Here is a 22,000-nt window from a genome sequence, read left to right on the forward strand (position 1 = left end):
ACCAGACTTTTTGTGTGACAGTCCGGACACCCGGCTGCCCTGGGAAAGGACTCAGCCAGAGCTTGGCTGCAAAGCGGACAAAGTGCCGCCTTCTGTCCTCCTCCTCCAGCACCTTCACCCCTGCCACAGCCCCTTCCCAGGACGTACCACCCTGAAGACCAGGTTGGGGATTGTATTTTCTGTCAGGTTCCCCCAGGGCTGTTTCTGTGCTCCTTTCTCTGTATCCTTCCCTCCCTTTCTTCACGTCCCCCTCTGTTCATTCATCCCACCTCTCTCTATTTCAATATTTTTTTCTCCCCCATCTCTGTCACCAGCACACATTCTTTCCTCATACACCAGCAATACTCAGGCACAGGCACTCTCTTTCTCTGCTGAGGAATCTAGAAAGCAGCCTGCTATCTTCATGCCACCTGGGTGGTGTTCATCTGCATGTGGCTACCACTCTGGGCCTGACTTTGGGGTCCAAATTCCCAAACACTATGTGAAGTGAAAGGAGCATTTTGAGAGTGCATTTCCTCTGACTTAGGTGAAATGGTCTCTTAAAAAAGAGGTGAAACTAGATGGATCAGCCTAGGGTAATAGGCTCAGATGTAAAGTAGGTGGCTAATACCTCGTACAAGTCATGCTTGCTGGCTTGGAGTTGAAGGGGCCATGCTAGCAGTCCTAGCAAAAGTAGCTTTGCAAACAGAAGAGGAACAAGAGTTCAAAGTTCCTGGGTTATCAGACTATAAAATCAAGTATATCAGACTACAAAATCTGGTGTCATTTATAAATGACACCAGAAATGGCAGTGTGTTGGTTTTGTTTTTTCCCCAAAAATATTTGCTTATCTCACTCTGACTCTTTCCCCTGCATATTTCATTCCCCTCAGTGAATTCCTTAGCTAATGCTGTGGTCAAGTATGTCAGCAAGGATGGAGTCTTTGAGATGTGGACATCTGGCTGCTTGCAGCTCCACGGCTCATCTCACGTTGGCCGTGGGAGTTTGTCATGTGGCGATCATAAACCAGACACTCTATCCTAGCTTGGATGAGACAGGGATCAAGGAGTAGGCCTGCAGCCCCAGGGCAGGGGTGCTGAGTCTTCCAGCTGCCTCAGCAGCCTTTCTGATAGCCGTTCCTGCTTAGATATGGCACATCGGTGCACTTACAGGTGTGACTGGGTGTAAGGTTATTTCATTAAGTCTCAAATGACAGGGACATTTAGGCTCTTGTTGAACTCAGTGATGGCAGCAGCCCACACCTTGGTTCCTGCTTCTGGGGGCTCTCGGATCCCTCTAAGGATGACAATGCTAAAAGAGACCATTGCAATCCTGTGTCACCCTGGCTTAATCCTGGGAAGTCCTGTACTGACCCTGGTAAATGGAGGCTCTAAAGACACTTCTTTGTCTAGTTCAAAGACTTAAATTCAATTTAAGATCTTCAAATGATGGAAAATCTACCTCATGTTTTGGTGAGTTCAGTTACATTCACTATTAAGAGTTTGTGCCGTATTTTCAGTCTGAGTTTGCTAGTTTCATCTTTCTGCCAATGTCTGCTTGGCTGATGAGAATTCAGTACCTTCTTCCAACATAGAAACATGCAAAGGTTCAGTAAATCACTGCTGTCTCTTCTCTTCAATAAAACAAGGAAGCCACATTGCTTTTAAGTCTCAGTGTCTAATTGGTTTTCTGGAACCTGAAGCAATTTTATAGCTGTAATGACTTTTGTCTCTTTACCTTTCACCTTCCATGGACGTTATGTCTGTGAATGCAACTATCCATCATTCTGCAGTCACGCCATCCACAGTGAACTGGAAACAGGTAGCATGCCCCAGTGCAAACTAGCTCTGATTCTGTTAGCCTAACTCTTTAATATCACTCCTTCCTCAATATGTCCCTTAGGCCTCTTGGCCACATAAACAGGTTTCTCAACTTGACTCCATTTTACAGTCTTTTTAGACTAAATAAACTGGGAAATGGATTGATTTATTTTATGCCGTTTGATGTGCCTGACACTTTTACTGAGGCCTGCAGCTGGCCAAAGAACACAGGGACTGCTAAAAACAGAAAGAGAGTTCAGGGAGGATGGATGCTGCTCTTGCTTGCAAATGTGTGGCAGGAATAGCTCCTTGCCTGTAGTGGATTTACCCTGTAATAAGTGAGATCAGAGTCTGCCTACAAGTCCAAGGGAAAAAAGAGCACCTTGGAATTTCCTGACTCATAAAAGGTAAAGGCTGAGTCATGAATCTGGCTTTTAAACAAGCCAGACAAGTAGCTGTATTAGTTTTCTACCAGGGTGCCCTTCTTTCTGCTTTCTCCATGCTGGGGTGATGGACGAGACACCCATTCCATGCAGGACTTGGCCTGCTGAATAGCAGGGACCCCGCTGAGCCTGCAATCAGCAGGAAGGCTGGGAACTTCACCCGCTTCAGGGGGCACATACTGGAATGGGAAGGGAGGTGGGGGAGTCAAACTGCCCCATCTATTATTGTTGTTGTTATTACTACTTAGGTGATGGGAGGGAGAGTTACATCAGCCTGGCCCTCTGAAATATCAAAGAAACTTTAGAAACAAGAGTATGAAAACATCTGGTTTAGCTGACTCTTGATAACATCAAGCTTCTGAGCACTCAGCGAGCCCCACTTCAACACAGGTGAATATCTCATTTCCAGAGAGTTACTGGCCTTTGTAGATGAGACTTGACGCCACAGAGTGCAAGAAGCTGCAATACAACAGGACTTACTCTTTTGCCGTCTAAACAGTCTTTCCAAAGAAGAAGATGGACGGGAATCACAGTATGGATAGAGACCCAAAAGCTCCTTTGCTCCTGTTCAGCCTTGTATCCCTGGTACCACGATGTAGAAGGTACCAGCGAGGAGTTAATGTGGTAAATCCACCACTGGATTCCCTCAGTCCCTTAAAAAATGCCAGGTGAAGGGAGGTACCTTGAAAAGTTACTCAACACAGGTTTCCATTACTGAGTAAGTATGCACAATGCGGTGTGGCTTGCACTCCTTGTGCCAGCATACACCCAACAGCTAAAAAGAAAATCAGATAGTTCAGGTAAACCAGCCTGACTGTCAGCACTCTAGGACTGAGTGATTATTTCTCTAAAGAGCTGGTATAAATCAGATCCACTGATAAGGGTGAAGCCTCAGCTAAGTCTGAAAAATGGAACCTTCAATATTTAATTCATTCATGCAGCCAAAACCATTTATATTCAAGTGAGAATACTGCCTTTGGGGAGGCATGACTGTGGTTTTCATCCCCCATAAATAGACTCAGATTTATTAGGACAGGTCTTCAGCTGGTGTCAATCTGTGTGACTCTGTTGATTTCAGCAGTATTAATCTGGCTGACAGCAGCTGAGCTGTTCCACTGTGAGGAAAAACATAGGGTTTGAATGACAGTAGCAAGAACCCAAGCCATTAAAATACTAGTTTCTGTAAGTTCTCATTTTAAAAGAATTGTAGAACTTTATTTCAGTTTACAAATATGTGTTATATTAGATTTTCAATTATTGATGCCAGTAACTTCAGATATTGTATTTTCTTCATTGCCCTCAAAAGCAATGGCCTGACTACTGTGTTCATCTATTCTTAAATTCTCATAATTTCCCTTTGGACATTTATGTGGCCATTATGTGGGCAAAAGAGATATTCTGATGGTTTTGAACCAGTACCAGGCATTCGTGACAGCAGCAACAGTACTCTGGGGTATCCAGTGTTTTTCCTGAGCAATTTTCTGTCTCAGTATCTGCTCTCAAAAAACATCAGTTTCTTAATTAAAGCTTTCAAACAAAACTTAGAATAAGAAAGAAAAAGAAAAGCAACAAACCACCATACAAATAAGATGCCAAGCTCTCACAATAATTAATAACCAAAATGAACAGGCCATAGAGAATCAGGAACCTGCCAGAAATATGAACAAGCTTTGATAAATCCTTGCTGTAGAAAAGTAGTCTTCTGGAAATAAAGATTTACATAATATTTGCTAACCAATAAAAGAAGCTGGCTTAATAACACACATTGAGTCTGAGCCTCAGCTGGTACAAAAATGAAGTCCTTGGAGTTGCATTGATTTGTGGCATTCATGGGTGCAATACATTATTCATAAATATTAGTTCAACTATTTGAACAAATGCAGGAAGTGCAGGGGAGGAATTAACCTTTGCATTTGCCTCCTGCAGATGTTTTTCTTGATGCACATGAAAAAAAGAAAAAAATATATTGACTAACAAACTATGAAAGGATGAAAGGATGAAGAATCTCAACAAATGTTGCACACATTCCTGAAGCAGCACAGTCTGCTCCCTTCATAGGTTGGTCTACTTCATATCGTGGTCTTCTTGACAAGTGATTTTATGACATGCTCCAAAAAATGACTTGCCCACTATGGATAATGTGTGCCCCCTCGTATTTCTATTCTTTAGATCAGTGATCACAAAATTACACAACTGCTCATTCATCTGGACCTTTTTTCCTCCTACTAGTGGAGCAATATACTCCAGTCTCTGGGATGGAGTTGACTACATGAGGAGAGAAATCTCTTCTGTTCTGCTGGAAATGCACGGTGTCCAGTCTCATTGCTCCAAGTTGGGTCTAGCTAAGACTGGAATCAGATTTGATCTTTTCAATCACACACTGAGTCTTCCCAGCACTGTAAATAGGTCAGTGAATTCCAAGGGTAGGTTAAATTATACATATCTTTGATAGGAAAAAACCCCAAGTCAATGAAATTGCATTAAGTGTAAAATAATTAAGGTTATAAAACATAACCATCTCCCATCTCAGATGGGCTTGTTTTTCTGTTGGAAAGTAAGTCTACCCTTCTAGCTCATGTGTTGCTTTTAAAATATTTTGTTAATAAATGCAGAAAAATCTTTTTTTTTTCATATTAAAGAAAATAAGAAAGAAACCTTATGAGAAATTTAGAAAAGTTATTAATAGAGCCCCAAGAGATCAAACCTGTTTGACACATGAAATATTCAAGGACCGGTTTTCCCTCTATGGCCCGAGTATCCAAATTCTGCATTCTAACTCTGGTAAGATTTTATTCAAAGTTTCCTTTGGTATTTGGTTAGTAAACATTTCTCTCAACAGAGCTGCTTTCAGTCTCTGTTTCCTGGGGAAATGGAGGCTTATGCAATCACTTTGTATGTGTTCATGTCTGCCTGTCTGTGTCCCTTTGCAGTAATTTTTGAGTCTCTTGGCCAAAATCAAGCCAAACATGACAGAAAGAGAGATATCTCACCGCCAATCACATTCCTGCGCATTTTGTGAAAGGAGGCACCGAGGAAGAAGAGAGAGCCCCTAGGAGTATCACACCTTTGGGAAAAGTGGTGTGTTTACTCGTGCACTATTAGACGCCAGAGAAGCCACACAGCTGAGACCTCTCAGACGCTCGACTTCAGGAAAACAACTTCAGCTGGAGCTTGCAGTCAGCCACCAGACACAAACCTGTGGGGAAAGCAGCTTTATTGATGTGGTACTCACAAAAATACTGCTACTTTAGGCACACGTAGTCCACATGCTCTCAAGTTCTCACCTTTTTTATTTTTTTATTTCTTGCAAGCAGCACTTTAAGCTTCCTCTCCTTCCAGCCCATGCCAATATTTTTCCTTAATTTAGTCTCAGTTATAAAAGCAAAAAGGGTGAAAACAAAGGTATCCATTTTCATACTACCACCTTAGGAAGTAAAATATTGAGTCTGTCACAGATTCTTCCCTGGAAGCTTTCAAAGTGCAAAGATACAGTCACCTTCCAGTGGATATAGAGTGGTTCTGCCTCAAGAAGAGGAATAAATTGAGGGTCTGATATGGGCTGTTTTGGAGACCTCAGCAGAAAAGGGTCTCAGCTATGGAGATCATTCAGTATATACGTGTTTTTATTACCATTGATAATTGCAGCTGAAGCATTTAAAAAAGGTTATAAAGAAGAAGATAAAATACTTTTCCATGCTCTGGAGGGTGTTCACCACAATGCCTGCTAGCATTTGTTATCAGTTTTATAAAACTGGGAGCATTATGATTTTGTTTCCTGATTTCATTTGGAGCACCGTTGTTTGCCAACCCAAAAGATGCAGCCCCGAGGCACAGAAAGGTAACGGGGCATGGGACGTGATGTATCACACCCGGAGACCCGCAGCAGGTCACAGCCCCAAGCTCTGCTGTTTGTGATCAGTGTCCACCTTGCTCCATCCCTGCCCAGTGTGATAACACTCTCTACCCTCTCCTGGACTGAGGGCACCACACAAGGTAATCACTGTTTACTTCTGGGCTTATTTTTCCTTCCTCTTCCTCCTGTCAGCCTTTTGGAGCAGATGGGATGATATAGACTTGTATTCAACCTGAGGGAGAAGGAGAACAGGCTGGAACAAGGCCCTGAGCCCACATCCTCAGGGGAAAGGTTGCTGCAGTTGATGTCTACCTCGATCCAGCACATGCTTTTTTTATTTCATCAAGTAATAACATGGTTTCAAGGGTTCTGGCAGTACTTTCCCTTTAACATGGTTTTGGTCCATCTTCCTTTAATCACGCCTGAAATTGTTGAGTCCCTGAGGAACCGCTGGGCTGCACATGTTCAGCCAGGACAGGCTTCCCAAAGGGAATTTGGACAAGAAGGACATATTTTGGGACAGTGTGTGAGACAGGCACAGCACAGGAGTTGGGAAGGAAAAGGAGAAGATTCTGGCATGGGATCCACAGCACTGTGCTCCTGAGGCTGCATTAGTTATTCCTGGTTTTAAACACTGGAAAAATACACAGAAGGTAAATCCTGTATCCCTCACAGTTAGCAAAAACTGTGGCCAGCATGTATTTATTTTTTTTTTTTAAAAAAAGGAATGCTAAAAATACAACCTGTACACCATCAGCCCGGAAAAGCATCCAGTTTCACTGAGATGGTTGCAACTATTATTAGTAAGTTGGAACTCAATTTGACATTTGTAGCACCATTAGATGCCAAAAATGAAAACTCTTCATCACATTCCACAAAGTCATTTTCTGCCCTAACGCTGTCATGATACCCAGTCCTTACTTGACAAGGGAGAAGTTTGTTGACTTAAAGTCCCAAAGGGACCAACTTCACTTCAGATATCACAGGTTGAGGACTTTGGGGGCTGATTCCAGTGAATCAGAGGGCCTTTCTTACTGTGTTCACACTCCAGCAGCTTTTTTGATTTAGCTGTTCCTTTCTACTGGGTAACAAGGTGTAGTCTTTACATTTGCAGAGCTCGGGACTGTTGTTAAGAGCCTATCATAACACGGTTTCAATCCCTGAATAGTGCGTTCAGGCTGCAATACAGTGGGAACTATTTTAACTGGAGTGAAGCCACCCCCCCAATCCCGTAGGGTTCTTCATCTCTGTGCAGGCTGGTGTCCATTACTCCCACTCACTCTGACTCCCTGACCTCTGTTTAGGCCATCACAACATGACTCACACGTCTCAGATATTGTCCTTTGGGGCATCCCACAGAAACACCTCTCAGAAAAAATGCAAGTGCTCAGTTTTAAAGGAGGAAACTGGAATTTCAAGCAAAAGTGGTCACTTTGGACCATTCAGTTCTAGCTTAATTTGGCAAGCTCTTTCTGCTGCCTTTTGCAGTCTTATCTGTTTGCTTTTTCAGTCTCAAATGCATTTCTCTGGCATGACGTCCCTGGTTCCTCATGACAGCCCTTGAGGGACTGGCTGCCTGCACTCCCAGCACCTCACAGAGCAGGATTCAGCATGGAGCCAGGAAAACTCACAGTTCACCCCATGACTGAGATACCACAATGCCCTTGTGAGGTAGACGGTTTCCTTTATTTTCAGTTACTTCAAGTTGTTGCTGGCTGTGGAGGTGAAGTGTTTCCCAGGAAAGCCACCCTTCTCTTTGCACGGTGGGGACTGTTGTCCTCATCCTGTGTCACCTCCCAGAGGCACCTTAGGAAGAAAATTCTCTGACCCATTTGAGGCCTCAAGTTGGCTGCTGAGACTACAACTAAGGTGGCCAGCTTAGAGAGCTTTCATGTATTAAATGCCTGATGGTTTATTTATTTACCATGTCCTGGGTCAGGGTCCTTGAAATGTGCCTGGGGAAAGTATCTGCCGAGGTGATGGAGAGGGCCTGCTTCCCTCAGGGTACCAGTGATGGAGTACAGCTCCTGGCAAGGGACCTCCTTGGGTGGGAGCCATCACAACCTCTCTCCTGCCTCAGGACCCCAGGCTTATTGTTTTCTGGAGCAGGAAAGGACCTGGGCTGAGACCAAGGCCAAGCACTGAGCCTCTAGTGAGCAGACTCAGGAGCTGAAGAAGAAAAATGGGAGGGGGGGGGAGGCAAAGGAATATGGCCAAGGCACAGTCAGAAGGCTGGAAGAGACTCAAGGCGTCCTCTCATATCTCCCCTGCCCCAAGGTACAAACTGCATTAACTAAACTCTTCCTGACAAATGTTTGTCCAATCTTGTCTTCAGGAGCAAGACTGCTTCCCTCTACCTACTTTGCAGCAACCTGTTCCAGGCCTTCACTGTCCTCAGAGTTAGAGAGTTAAGCCTAATGTCTACCTTAAATCTCCCTTGCTGCAGTGTAAGTAAGAAGTCCACTGTTCCTTGGGCACACTGATGGAATTATTTCCTTCTTCTTCATTTAACTAGTTTAAAGACAATATGTGTATCATCTCCACTGCAGCTTTCTCCCCTTTCCCAGTTCTCCCACTCTTTGCTCAGACATCATAATTTCTTGCTCTCCCTGTAATCTTTGAGGTGCCCAAAATCAGGACTAGCACTGGGACTAGACAGAGACCTCCTGTTCACACTTCCTAGAGTTCACATACTTCCCACTTACTTCTTCTTGACCTGCAATCCCTAGATTACCTCTGTAGGAAGCCCCCTATTCTCACCACGCTGGTTGCTCCCACTGAAGTGAATGCCAAGCCAAACCAGGTGGTCACCTCAATGGCCGCAACCCTGTTAGCATCTGGGAAAGCAAGTCTGGTCGCCACTATAGCAGATGAGAGAGAATGTCTAATGACATCAGTTAAATCTGCTGGGATAAAATGGTTGACAACAGCAACAAAATCTCAACAGCAGCAGTAACCACCCTTAGATATGCCCTGGCAGAACCAGTAGCCTGCAGGGCATCCCAGAGCCCCACTCCAGCTATTCCTCCAGGGCAAGAGAGCAGCACAGATAACCCCCGTTGAGCATAATTCTCCTACCAGATAGCCATCTACACTACAGGATTTAATCTGAGCTAGATTCCCAACTCACCTGAGCAAATTTCATGTGAAATAGTGCCAAAAGTCTTACTACAGCCAAGATGAAATCACACTGCAGCAACTTCATCACCTTCTACGGTACATACTCTGTCTCCCCTATCCTCAAGATCTGTCACAAATCTGGTGTTCTTTTAATCATGATTTGTTTTGAACCAACCTATGCTTGGTGTTGCTAAGAACCTTCTGATCTTCAAAGTCTTCAAAAATGGTTTGTTCCACTTGTTGTTTCAACATTTTTCTAGGTCTTGAAAGTATGCTGATTGGTTGATAATTCCCTAGCTCTTCCTTTTCCTTCACATTGATAGACGCATATCTGCATTTTTCTCTTCCTCTTAAGTCCCACATATCCTTCAAGACAGTGGCTAGCCAGTTCTTGGATTTGAACAAAAAACCCTGTATTTTTAGAGAATTCTCTTAGCCTGCCTTTTGCTTATTGTAGACTAAATTCCTCCTTCCCACTCATTGGTGTTAGGATATTAGTCATTGGCTCATAGCAGTTTTAGTGAAGGTAGATATGTGAAAGGCATTAGCCACTTCAACCCTCCAGGCATTATTAGCTTTCCTTTCTCACTAAGTGGAGGACCGGCTTCTTCCTTCATCTTCCTCTTTCTGCTGAAATATTAATAGAAAGCTCTTTGTTACCTTTCATGTCCCTTGCTAGTTGTATTTCATTCTGTGCTTTGGCCTTTATGATTTTGTCCCTACATGCTCCAGCAATTCTTTTATATGCATCTTTAGTAAACTGACCTAGTTTCCACTTCTTGCATGTCCTCATAGACCATCTGTCTGATGCATGCAATTGCCAGCCGTTACCAGCACAGGCTGAGTTTCACCTCCAGTCTGGAGACTGGGGGGAACCAGGATCCTCTACCAACTCATTTTCACCAGGATGAGGTTATTAAGAAGAAATATTGTAGGATCGTTGCTTCTGGGAACAAAGAGTAACCTCACTGTTGTACTGGGTTGGAGAAGCAGATGCCTAAGAAAGAGTTGTGCCATCAAATGACAAAAGGTATCAGCCCTCTGTATTCAGTTATCAATGTCTCTTAATTACACACTCTTCTTCAAAACTGGGGCATGGGAATTCTGAAAAGGAATAGGGTATTAAATAGCCTCAGACACACACTAGTGTGCCTGAATCCTCTCCCAGCTTTTCTTAAAAGTTTTGCTCTAGAAAAAGTCAAAATGGCAGCACATCCGCACCAACAAGCCCAAAGCCTGCATTCCTTGTGTCGTATCCCCTGTAAGCATTCCTGGGAGCTGCAAGTACTTATTGAGGGATAGCTCTTTCCACTGTACTTTCCTGTGGAGAAGCATGGTGAAGAAAGTGCTGGAGTAAATTATCCGCTGTTTGAGTTATTGTCATGAATGATAAAACAGATGTTTCATATGCATGAACTTTTCATGATCTTGGGCTGCAGGCTGGCTAGGTAATGTGAAATCCTATTACAGCATGGAACAAGGAGTTGTAGTGGGCATATAAGTCCCAAATCTAGCTCCTGATGATATAGTTTTTTCCACAGCTTATCCCTTAAACCACACACGTGCTAGTGCTTGCACATTCAGCAGCATTTCTGTACCCATTCTTAGCTGGAACTGAGAATTTTGGCAAATTATTTGGAAAACTCCATAAAATATATATTCCTGTTTCCCCAGCTAATGCTAAGCCCTGTGCCCTTCAGTGTGCTCAGGGTCTCTGGAATGTTTCTGAGCATGATTGTTTCTGTTGCCTTCTGCCAGGTAAGAATTTTTATTCTTACACCTACCATTAGCATGCCCTAGGCTTTGCAAGAGAAAATGCATCAAACCCCTTTGCACTGCCCCAGAGACACAAAGCAGCTATAAAGCAAGCTAAAGCAGTTAATTGCTCTGCTTCCCCAAAGCAACTGAAAGGACTTGGAGCACTCTGGAGAATCTGGCATTTATAGAGTAGTTTCTGTTACATGAAAGGCATAACCCTTAAAATCATAGACATAATGCTCAAAGGGATTTGGGGAGATCACATAGTCCAACTTTCCACACTGAGGTGGGCTCAAGGTTAGAGGTAGGTTACAACTGATGATGTTTGCTTACGCCTTTTTTAAAACTGAAGGTGTTTACACAATGTATTTCTGGAGACTGATATGTACCTGCACATGCAGAATGACTTGAGGTCTCGGAAGAGATTTGCATGCCAAATCCTCATTCTTTCTGTTTGCTGTGCAACTTTCATACCTACTGTAGAGTGGCTGACAGGAACCAGCACTGGAGACAGTAGCAGAACTCTTTTCTCCCAGTAGCCACTGGGACTCGAACCAGGACTCACAAACTTTTGGGCTTGCCATCGTACAAAAGATTGTAAAACCATGCTTGGGAACCAGGCAAAGCCTTCCACCAGCTGTGCTGTTGGGAGAGAACGATTCCCCATTGACAGCTGCCTCTCCAGTGGGCACATGTAGCAGAGCTGAATATCCCCAACATGCTGTATGTGTTGATCTAAGATCAACCCTAGATTATGTCACTGCCATATTCTCTCTTTGTAAACAGAATGAAATGTGATGAAGTTTTGGCATAAATTATTCTGATCTTGAGTAATTCCTTGCATTCACGCAACTAATCATGAGGTTAGGGAAATACTGCTTGAAAGATGCGGTAATGACTTGGAGCCCAGCACAAGCATTAAAAAATTGCTCTGTTTTAGGAAATATTGTCATTATCCCATAAATACGGCATATCTACATAGTCTCTGCCTTAGCACATATGGAGTATGGAGAGGAAATTATATTACACCATCACATTGTCATGTGCAGTTGGCAGGAATTCTGGGAGCTGTTCCTTAACTCCATTCAGATGAAAGCCATTCAGATGAGAGGAGAAAGGGGAAAGAAACAAGTGGCAGGTAGAGCTGTATCAAGGTAGAAGGTTTAATGTTTTAAATAACTTTTCATCTGAGACAGATGTACGATGATAGAAATATAAACCCATCTGTACGATGATAGAAATATAAACCCATCTTTCCCGAACTCGGCCAAGGTTTCTATGTGATGAAGTCCTTTGCATGCAGTTTATGCGTGTGTTGAAGTCATTTGCTTGGCTGTTTCCTAAAAAAGCAGAGACATTTAGTTCCCTTTACCATATGAAATAAAAGTAATTGCAACATAGGCCAAAGCAATGAATTGTTTGGCCCTACGTGCTACTCACATCAAACCCCACAGCAATAGCATTAAAGGAAGATCTGCAGGACCAAAAATGTAGCATTCATCACATCTGCCATTGTAGGAGGTAAACCTGAACTGGCTGCCATCATAACCAGTTGAGTCAGTGGAGTTTACAGTTCAGTTTATCCACCCACATATAGGAGTGTACTTCAGGAGATGAACCACCCCCTCAACCCCATGGACGCTACTGATTCATTCTCCATTGACCATAAAGGGAGCCTGGGTTTTGTTTGGTCACATATAGACACCTTATGGACATACGCACTATGTGACGTCAAACCCACTTACTGACTTCTGTGGGAACCTGTGGAAGTCACCCTTCCATGGAACTGCATGTTTTGGGGGTTTGGTTTTTTTTTCAGAAGGAAATTTGCCGCATCGTGGAAATGCATCACTGATAGATATGCAATACCAGGAGCATACATGGGGGTCTGAGGCACCAGTCATGTTTGACATGCTGGATTGCAACCATTAAAGGAAGAGAAAGGGGCTCAAAAAGAACAGAGAAAAATGGGGGAACTCTCATATATCCTGCTTCATAGTCCTTTATTAAAATATTAGATAGGCCTACACATATTAATAAAATGGGCTCTGAAATCTCTATACAGTAACATATAAATATACTTTGTGCATTACTAGCAGCTCAAAGCAGGGCCATTTTTATAGGATTTAAGACCACTTTTCTTGTTTCCTGTGAATTCCAAGTCACAGAATATCACCCAGTTGCCTGCAATCAGGTCATGCTAAAGGCTTGTCTTGAAAAGCATCCAGCCATGGCTGGAAACAGCAGGAGACTGAGCCGCCACCACTCCTCTTGCTGATTTGTTCCAGTGATCTAATCAGTCTCCCTTTGGAGAGACAGGTAGACCTTGCCTCTACCTTAAGCTTGTCTCATTTCGACTGCTGGCTGTTTCCTGTGCAACTTCTCTTACTTCATATTTTTTCCATGCCTCCAAAAGGCACCTCATTCTTCTTACCTAGTAACTTACAGAAGCCAAATTTTCTAATAACTTACTTATTTCATTGTAAGATATTTTCTTGCAGCCCTGTAGGGTTTTTTTTCTGTGGCTTTTCTCTGCTACCTGTACAATTTTTCAACACACCTTTAAAAACACAGTTATCAGGCCAAGATGCAGTACTCTAGTACACACCGCTGCTGCAAACCCAGGTAGAAATCACTTCCCTTCTCTTACTTTCCTCCTCTGTGTATGTCTGATGGTGACATCAGTGATGTCATTTCCCCAGCATCATTCTTAAGGTTAAAATTCACCTCTGTATCCAATATCATCTTTAGGTCTGCTTTGGTCTGTCCTTCTAGGATGCAGGTGCCACCTTTATTCAATTGCATTTACTTTGAATGGGCCCAATTTACAAAATGTTTCATAATCTTTTTATTATTGCCTAGTCATAGGATAATTTACTAGTCTGCCAATCTTTATGTCATTGGGAAACTCTAGATTCAACCCCAAAGCTGCTGATAAAAACTTGGAAGGTTTTGGACCAATCTCTCTGAAATCCACTAGAAGATCTATTGCTTCATAAAATCTACTCACTAAAAAAAAATAAATAAATAGATAGTGGTCAGTTAAGTGGTTCTTTACTCCGTTAAATATGTGCTTTGATGTTGTACAGGGCATATTTTATCTTATTTTATTTAGAATATTGTGTGGTACTAAAAGCCTAGAATATCTAGAGTATGTTCAAGCTATGCAGTCTCTTTAATCAGTCAGTTTACTGCCATATGCAAAATATCAGTTTTGTTAGATAAGAGCTATTTTCATATTAACATGTCATTAGTGGTCATTAATTGTAGTCCTAGTCTTTAACGTCCTTGTTGATTTATGAACATGTCTCTTTTTGATACAAATGGCTGGTTGGCTTTCAGCCTATCTTTGCATTGTCTTGTTTGTCTTTAGCAAATATTGGCAGAGAATTAACATTTTTCCAGTCGTTTGTAATTTCCCCAATATTCTGAGATTAAAAGGAAACATCAGGCAACCAGAGACCACATCAGCTTCACTTTAAGATGCCCGAGTCAAAGCTACCCAGGCCTTCTAATTTCAGAAAGAGTTGTTTCATGTTCTCTGAACCACTAAAGGCTCAGAAAGTAGTTTATCATCCTCATGTGATCTTAGTGTATCACCCTGCTTGCTCCCACATACAGACTAGAAGCACGCTACCTTTATTGTTACTGGCATTTAATTTGTTCCTGATACACTTACAAAACCTCTTTCTTTCTGTCTTTGGCCTTTTCAGCTTGGGATAGTGTCTGATGTCTTCAGCTTCCCTTATCAACCACCTAATTAGAGAGAAATCACAAAACATATTTCCAACCTTCTCACTTGTTCTCATTTGTTATTCTCTTATTTTTAAATTGTTTCTACTCATTGCCTTTACTTGCTAATTGCACTTTTAACCAAAACTGGTGTGGTTTTTTTTTTCTTTTCTGATGATCTGACATATTCTTCATAAAGTCAGTCCAATTGCTACTCCCGATGACTTTTACTTTTCTTTCTTTTAGTGTATTTTAGTGCATTTTTGGTTGCAAGCCACAAGCTTACAGGCAAAACTCACTGCTTTCATTTCTGCTATGGGCAATGACAAACAAGTGCTAAAAAGAGTTTGAAACTTCAGCAGGAGAGTCCCAGCATACAGCACGTTAGCTGTGAGCATCAAAAAAAAAAAAAAAAAAAAAAAACAGGGCGTGTAATCTACTAGTGATTTTTTTAAAGCATCTACCTGAGGGCATCAGAGCAGTACACAGGGCATCAGTTTGATTATTGGGAGAAGTAAGGCATTGGCTGACCTCTGCCACTGCCTGGCTGTGTGACCGCTGTCAACTTTTTCTCTTTACTTGCTTTTTGAATATGAACAGATAACAATAAATAAATTGTATAGTACATATCTATGCCCAAGAAGAGTTCAGTAGAGGTTGCAGATGGAATCACAAATCGGGTGTTCCTGACTGTCTGAAGACAACTTGCAATGGAAAAGTTTTCTTCTGCATATTTCCTCTTGTTTGTTTGCTTTTTTTAATATGCTCTTTCCCAGGCATTAGGGTTTTTTTACTGAGGGAAGAAAGAAGCTTTCTTTTCATACATTGCTGTTTGCTTGCTTGCTTTTTTAATATGCTGCTCCCATGGATTTCTCCTTTTTTGTGGTAAGCGAAGAATCCCACAATGTATTGCATCAGTCTCCACACTATGCACCAGCAACACAGCTTGAACCGCGTCTTGAGCGCCCCAGCAGAGAGCAGAGATAGAGCTAATATTAACCACTTGCAGGAAGCGTCTCTCAGCCACAGCCAGCCAGGTGTTGAGAAGCGCTGTGCTGCTGAGCCTGATGTGGTAGGCACAGGTGAGTTTACGGAGAGATCTTGTCTTTCTTTGCTTTTATGTCTCTGAACTACTGCCAGTGTGTTTTTTGCTGGTGGGGGCCCTGCTATGTAGAGCATGAATATATGTAGCCACACATTCATGCTCCAGCATCGTAGCAGGCTCACAGAGTTTTCTTGAGAATCACCTGTGACAGAAAAATGCTGATTTTTATGACTAAATGCAGCTCAAATGAATATGTCTGGAATTCCATACAATAAAAGAAAAAAGCAAATCTCTAGACCCTAGACTTCCTTGCAGTGAAGTTTCAAAGGCCAGCAGACAACAAGGCTCTTCTTGCATTTCTCAAAAAGATTAGAATAATTCAAGATGTCTGACAAATGCCTCTATATCTCTCCATGTGTTATGACAAGGTCAAGGTAAATATTTGTATTGCTCAATTCTTATGCTGCATCACCATTATGGCTGTTGCTGAGCATGTTGTGACCTACCAGCTGTGAAGGCAATGCAGGAGACACAGGGACCAGAGGAGGGAAAAATAATTTACCCCAGGAAGCTACTGAAATCTGTGGAAGATTCCTTTACAGATGATGGAATTACTCCTGGCAGGCCACGTTCTTCTCTGTAAAGCAATCACTGGATGATCTTTCGAGGGCTGAGTGACACCAGCTGTGCTCTTCTACTCTGGAACACTTTTTAGGAAACTATTAGAAAATGTGATTTCTGTAGTCATTCAAATTAATTACAGATTGAACATTTGTATAGGAAACTTAAACTCATGGCTGTATTTCCTGACTGTCCTCGGTACTTTTTTAAATGGGTCTTGTTCTGAAGACTCTGGAAACCAAGTTTTTATTGGAAATTCTATAGAAAAGTTGCAAACAACATCTCATAAACTCAAAGTCTTGTGTCTGTGTCTATATTTTTTTGCTGAGGCCACCTATTAGTTCAGCATTTATTATCTTGTTTTGATGATTTCATCTATCAGGATGCAAAATATGAATGGCACCAGCAATAGTCAGCATGATCTGTCGGTTGACCCTTATCTCTGAGCAATGTACTTGCCTGTTTCTGCTCTTCCTTAGCAAATATTGGGTGATACATTCACACTGTCAGATAACATCACCTAAAATTTACTTTCAAGTCAACTCCTTTGATCATTCACTTTGACTGAATATTAATTGTAACTTGTGCTTTCTTTTGGAGTGAACTGTCTCTTCATCCAACACAAAACCTGTCATGGGGGATAGTTCAGCTTTAGGGCCCCTCCCAATAAACAGGACGAGTGGGACTGCAGTGTACGGGGCTCCAACCCTCACGCTGCATCCTCCAACACAAACAGCCCTCCAAGGCACATCATGTATTTTGATGGTCCATGCCATCAAAACACCCCTAGACCACAGAGTGGTCCACAAACTATTTTGGACAGCTGAAAGAAACAAAAAAAGCACATAAATGGATCATGATATCTTAGAGCTGCACAAGGCACGTGATGCCCAGGAAACACCAGTGCCAAGTGCTATGTAATGTGACAACTAGAAAGTGCCAGCACTGAATCGTGGATACAAGCTTTCTGCACCATTTGGCTGTGGGCCCATATTAACTCCCCGAATGGCTACACTAGATATATATATATAACAATATAAGTGCAGCCTGAAGTATCTTTGCTTCGGCTATGCAGCTTATAAAGTTTTCCCACTTGACTTCTCTGTGTCTAGTCCTCTAGGCTTAAGAAAGAGATTTTACCTTTCTGTTCCTCCTAAAATATTCAGAGTAAACATTTTTAAAGTTGAAATATCCAAAAAGTATGTCTCGATCCATGTTTCACACACACAAATAACCCACTTGATTTTTCACTAAGCAGCCCCCTCAGTACTGCAGAATATACCAATATCCATAAATGGTGAAAGAACCCTGGCATCCCCAGCAACCTCCATAAATAAAGAAATTACTGTTATTATCACAGTGTGTAATGGGAATGCTATTTGAGATACATCATACTCTTTACACACTGCAAGAAGCATCCTCTGGTGCTTGAATCCCATCATTTCCCTTGGAAAAAGTTCATGGAATCAAACCCACAAACCTTATGTTTAAATAACATTGCAGGCCTGGCTTCAACCCATGACAGTAATGAAAATGCTTAATGAAGGTTTACAGTTTACCCCTAATTCACTCCACATTGCTTAACTATTACAGCATATGTCTCACGTTGTACTTACAGTGAGCTCTCTCCGGGACTGAAGAGTCCCTCTACACCCAGGCAGTCTGAATGAATTGGAAAGGATTTTATCTTAGTTCTTGAACTTATTATTTCTGTGGGTTTCTGAGTGATCTTTAATGTTATTTGAATACTGCAATCTTGGTAGTAGAATCTGGTCTTTACAATAACATTCAAATAATTCAAAGGCAACCTAAATATGGCAACATTATTAGCAAAATTGTTAGAGACTACTGCTTTTTTTTTTTTTTCCTTCTATTACTATAACATTCAAAGATAAAGCACTAAACAAAGGTCTTAGGAGACAGGGCTTTCTCACAAGATTTCTAGGTGACTTTGGACAATCATCTAGGTCCAGATTTAGCCCAACTAGCTTTTACTGGGCTCATTTGAAAGGATGAGAAAGAGAAAGAAAAAAAGAGGGAGTAGAGACTTTCAGAGGGAAGTTCATCCCTCATTAATGAGGATTGCCCAGGTGACAGACTTTCTTCTTTGAAAGTTGAGGGAACTGTGGCCAGCTGTTTTCCTGCTTGGGGAGCTTCAGTCAAGTGAGCAAGCTAAATAAGAGACATTGGGGCATGTGTCTCAAGGCAGCAGATCTTTAACTGGTAAATGTTGGCCTTTGTGCAATGGAAAGCATTGAAGAAAGATTCACTAGAGAGCAAGAGATGCTGCATGCACAGTAGCTCAGCTGGGCAAGTGCCCAAATACAAGTTCTGTCAGTAGGATACGATATTCATATGGTCCTTAAACTCACATAGAGGGTAGAGTCTTCACTGGTCCATGTGTATTGGTTTCATAAGACATTAGCTCCTATCAGTAATAAGGTCTGGAATATTTTAAGCCCTACCCTGTCTGCAAAAGAAGAGTCAAATTTTTGCAGCATCCAGCACATGGGGTTCTACTCCAGGTCCTGCAACGTGCCTACCTGTGAAAGATTGTCCAAAAAAGTGTTTAAATAATGGCTATATATTTTTTTTGGAGTGGGAGAGACTAAAACATGTTGGCTTACACAACCAATCACCCCTATACAGAAGCATGGCCTGCCTTGGACTTCCATTGCAGGTTCGTCACAGCTTGTAACACTGTTCTGGAGGGAGTCCTGAGATGTCATGCAGAGTGACTCCAAGAGTTATCTGCCTGACTCTGGGTGTTGCTCTGATGAGTGGTATAATGCAGAGAAGCACAGCAGATCAGTTGAAGACAAGCTGCAGCTTCACCGTTGCCGTCCTTGTTAGTGCCTGGTTCATCTGGCCTGCTCCAAGATTGCAATTTATCAGCTCAGGTCCTGCTGCTCATTGTAAATTACTATTTACCTCAACACACTTCTTTAATAATGACCCAAGTTTACAGCAAATTTAATACAGTCTAAATGTGAAACATGTTTCCCTTTGTAAAGCTGCTTCAGTGCTGTGTTGACTTTTATTGACAATTGTATTTATTTCTACAGGGATAGTGTAACATAATTAGGACAGAGGCAGAAGATTAACCATTCTACATCCAGACCATTAAAACCCAAAGCACATCCAGCCAAGCTGCAGAGCCATACCTAGACTGCTCAGGGAAAAACCACTAAACCCATGAGGCTTCTCAAAACCAGGGACATCTTTGTACAGGGAGGACACATTTTGCTGGGAGAAGGTTGTGCCCTTAGCAAACACAACATAGTAAACCATTATTATAACCAAGTTTATCATATCTTGGCTTTGGCAACTTCCTCAGTGAGTGGCTTTGCCTAGCACAGTCCTACTGAGTCTAGAAACTAATTTCAATTTTGAAGGGGTCTGTAAGCTATGTCTACGGCAAGTGACAACCACATGGCATATAGTTACCCAGATATGCCTTAAACTGTCTAGGATGAGTACCAACAGCCTAGAGCTGTAATGTGGATTTGTTTCCTCAGGCAGATAAACTAGCCCACCCCTAGGCCATTGACAGGCTGCTTCTAACATCCTAAGGGGAGTGCTGATTGGCATGGGCCAAACTGGAGCAGCTTTTGTGCTAGCAATTAAACTTTAGGCATCACCACGGCATGGTTAAGCCCATTCCCCTATTTTAACACTACAGCTGTAGCCATACAAACAAGTCTGAATCTAGCTTGATGTTCCTAATCCTGATGAATGCCTGCAAGTTAGCACAGACGCTAAAAAATCCAGAAGGTCATATTTTATTAAGACCTCATGTTATTTCATGAGGCAGTTGAGGCTCACATTTTTACAAGATATAAGACAAAAAGAAGTCAGTTTGCCAAGAATAGATGTGTTCATTACCACTCCATATATGTATCACAGATGTCTCACACGACAAAAAACTAAGACTGTTCTGCAGCAGCGCAGATAATTTATGTTGTCCCTCCACAGCTAACTGTCCTTCCATGATTACAAAATATTTCCTTCTCTTTCCTCCTTAAAAAAAAAAAAAAATTAAAAGCACTGTTTGGGATGCTTGGTGGGATGATGGAATGTCTGTTACGCTGAAATAGGGGACTGTTGGCTAAACACTGATGTGTGGAGTGTAACTTTTATGTAAGTTGACATCTTTAAACCTTCAGCAGCTGCTCCTCACACAGGATGCCCTCTTTCCCTGCAGAGTGAGCACACAACAAAGCCTGTGGTGCTGAAATATTTTGCGTTCTGGGATTTAGAATCTCTCTTCTCTTGCTGCAGAATAGAATAAAAAATTAACCCATGGATCATTCAGAAGTGTTTAGCAAGGGTGGGAAGGCAGGCAGTGTTTTTGTAGTCAACGGAGCCCCTATTACATGGTAGCTAACAGACGCTTTCATCCTGAGATGAAATGCAGACTCGAGGTGCAAAAGTAGAACCTGTGTTGCTAGCTTGCATTTCTGAGGCAGAGCTGTGGCAGTTTACTGGGACTAAAGCAGCTAATGTCTTCCAAAATAAAGGACAGTGAAATTTAGCAAAAGTACAAGCCCAGTCATGGGATGAGAGGTCCATTGTAGACTGAAACCATGAAAGGATCTGATCAGCCTTGTATTTTACCATTTTTTCTCATGATGAGACCAGTTAAGGGCAAACCTTTTGTGTCCTCTTTTTACTTTTGGTTCTGTGCCATTGTTTATCAGGAATAGGATGGAAAGGTTTTATATATGATTCTATGATTCCGTTGTTCTTGGGTTTGAATTTATTTGAGCAAGTTACTCATCTGTGACTAATTATATTTGTTATAATGCCATGGACATGCTGTTCTAGAAGGGCTTTTCTGTATTCTTTTTTCTTCTTTACTGCATGCTGAATATGAATCTTTCCTATAAAATCCTAGCTAGGATCTCACGACACTTATTTCCAAATATTTATTAATCACAATAATTTGTTCATGATGCAGGAATAAAATTACTCTCAGCTAAATATCACATATGCCCAGAAAATAAGAAAAAATATTACTTCAATCTGCATTGCTGTCCATGCTCCAAGTGCAGCTCTTTAATAACACAGTATCTCGGGCACAGCATGGAAGATGACCATGTTACAGTAAATGGAGTCTTTCTCTGATAGTTCTTCACCAGTAATCCCAGTTCTGCCACTGACTCAAAACCCACAGGACAAGGCCAACCTTAATACTGCTCTGCACTCAGAATTTGGGGCTGTTTTCATTTGCCTTCCACATTTTTACACAAACAGATTTGCCTTTTCCACCAAACCATGAGGGTTAGAAATGTACTTTTATCTACAAAGAACAGGCAAATCCTTGCAAAATCACATGACCCCAAAAGCTGGCTTTTGAAGAAAAACAAAAGTCATGGATCTTTCAATGGTATCATTCTCTTTCCAGTTGCCAGTTAGTCTAATCCTACATCTCTTGGTAAGTTCTAAAGATAGGAAGGAGAGCAAGAGAGGCAGAATTCATCAGTTTGACCACAAAAACTTTAAGATATCCAAGCTAAGCTAATCATAGGCACATTCCAGAGTCAATGGAAGAAGACAGGGATGGGGGACTGAGACAGTTTATTTTAAACACCTATCATAGTATGAGAACAATTTCCCTCTGGGATTG

Source organism: Haliaeetus leucocephalus, unplaced genomic scaffold, assembly GCF_000737465.1.
Source record: "Haliaeetus leucocephalus isolate CR32 unplaced genomic scaffold, Haliaeetus_leucocephalus-4.0 Scaffold555, whole genome shotgun sequence".
In the NCBI taxonomy this organism is placed as follows: Eukaryota; Metazoa; Chordata; class Aves; order Accipitriformes; family Accipitridae; genus Haliaeetus; species Haliaeetus leucocephalus.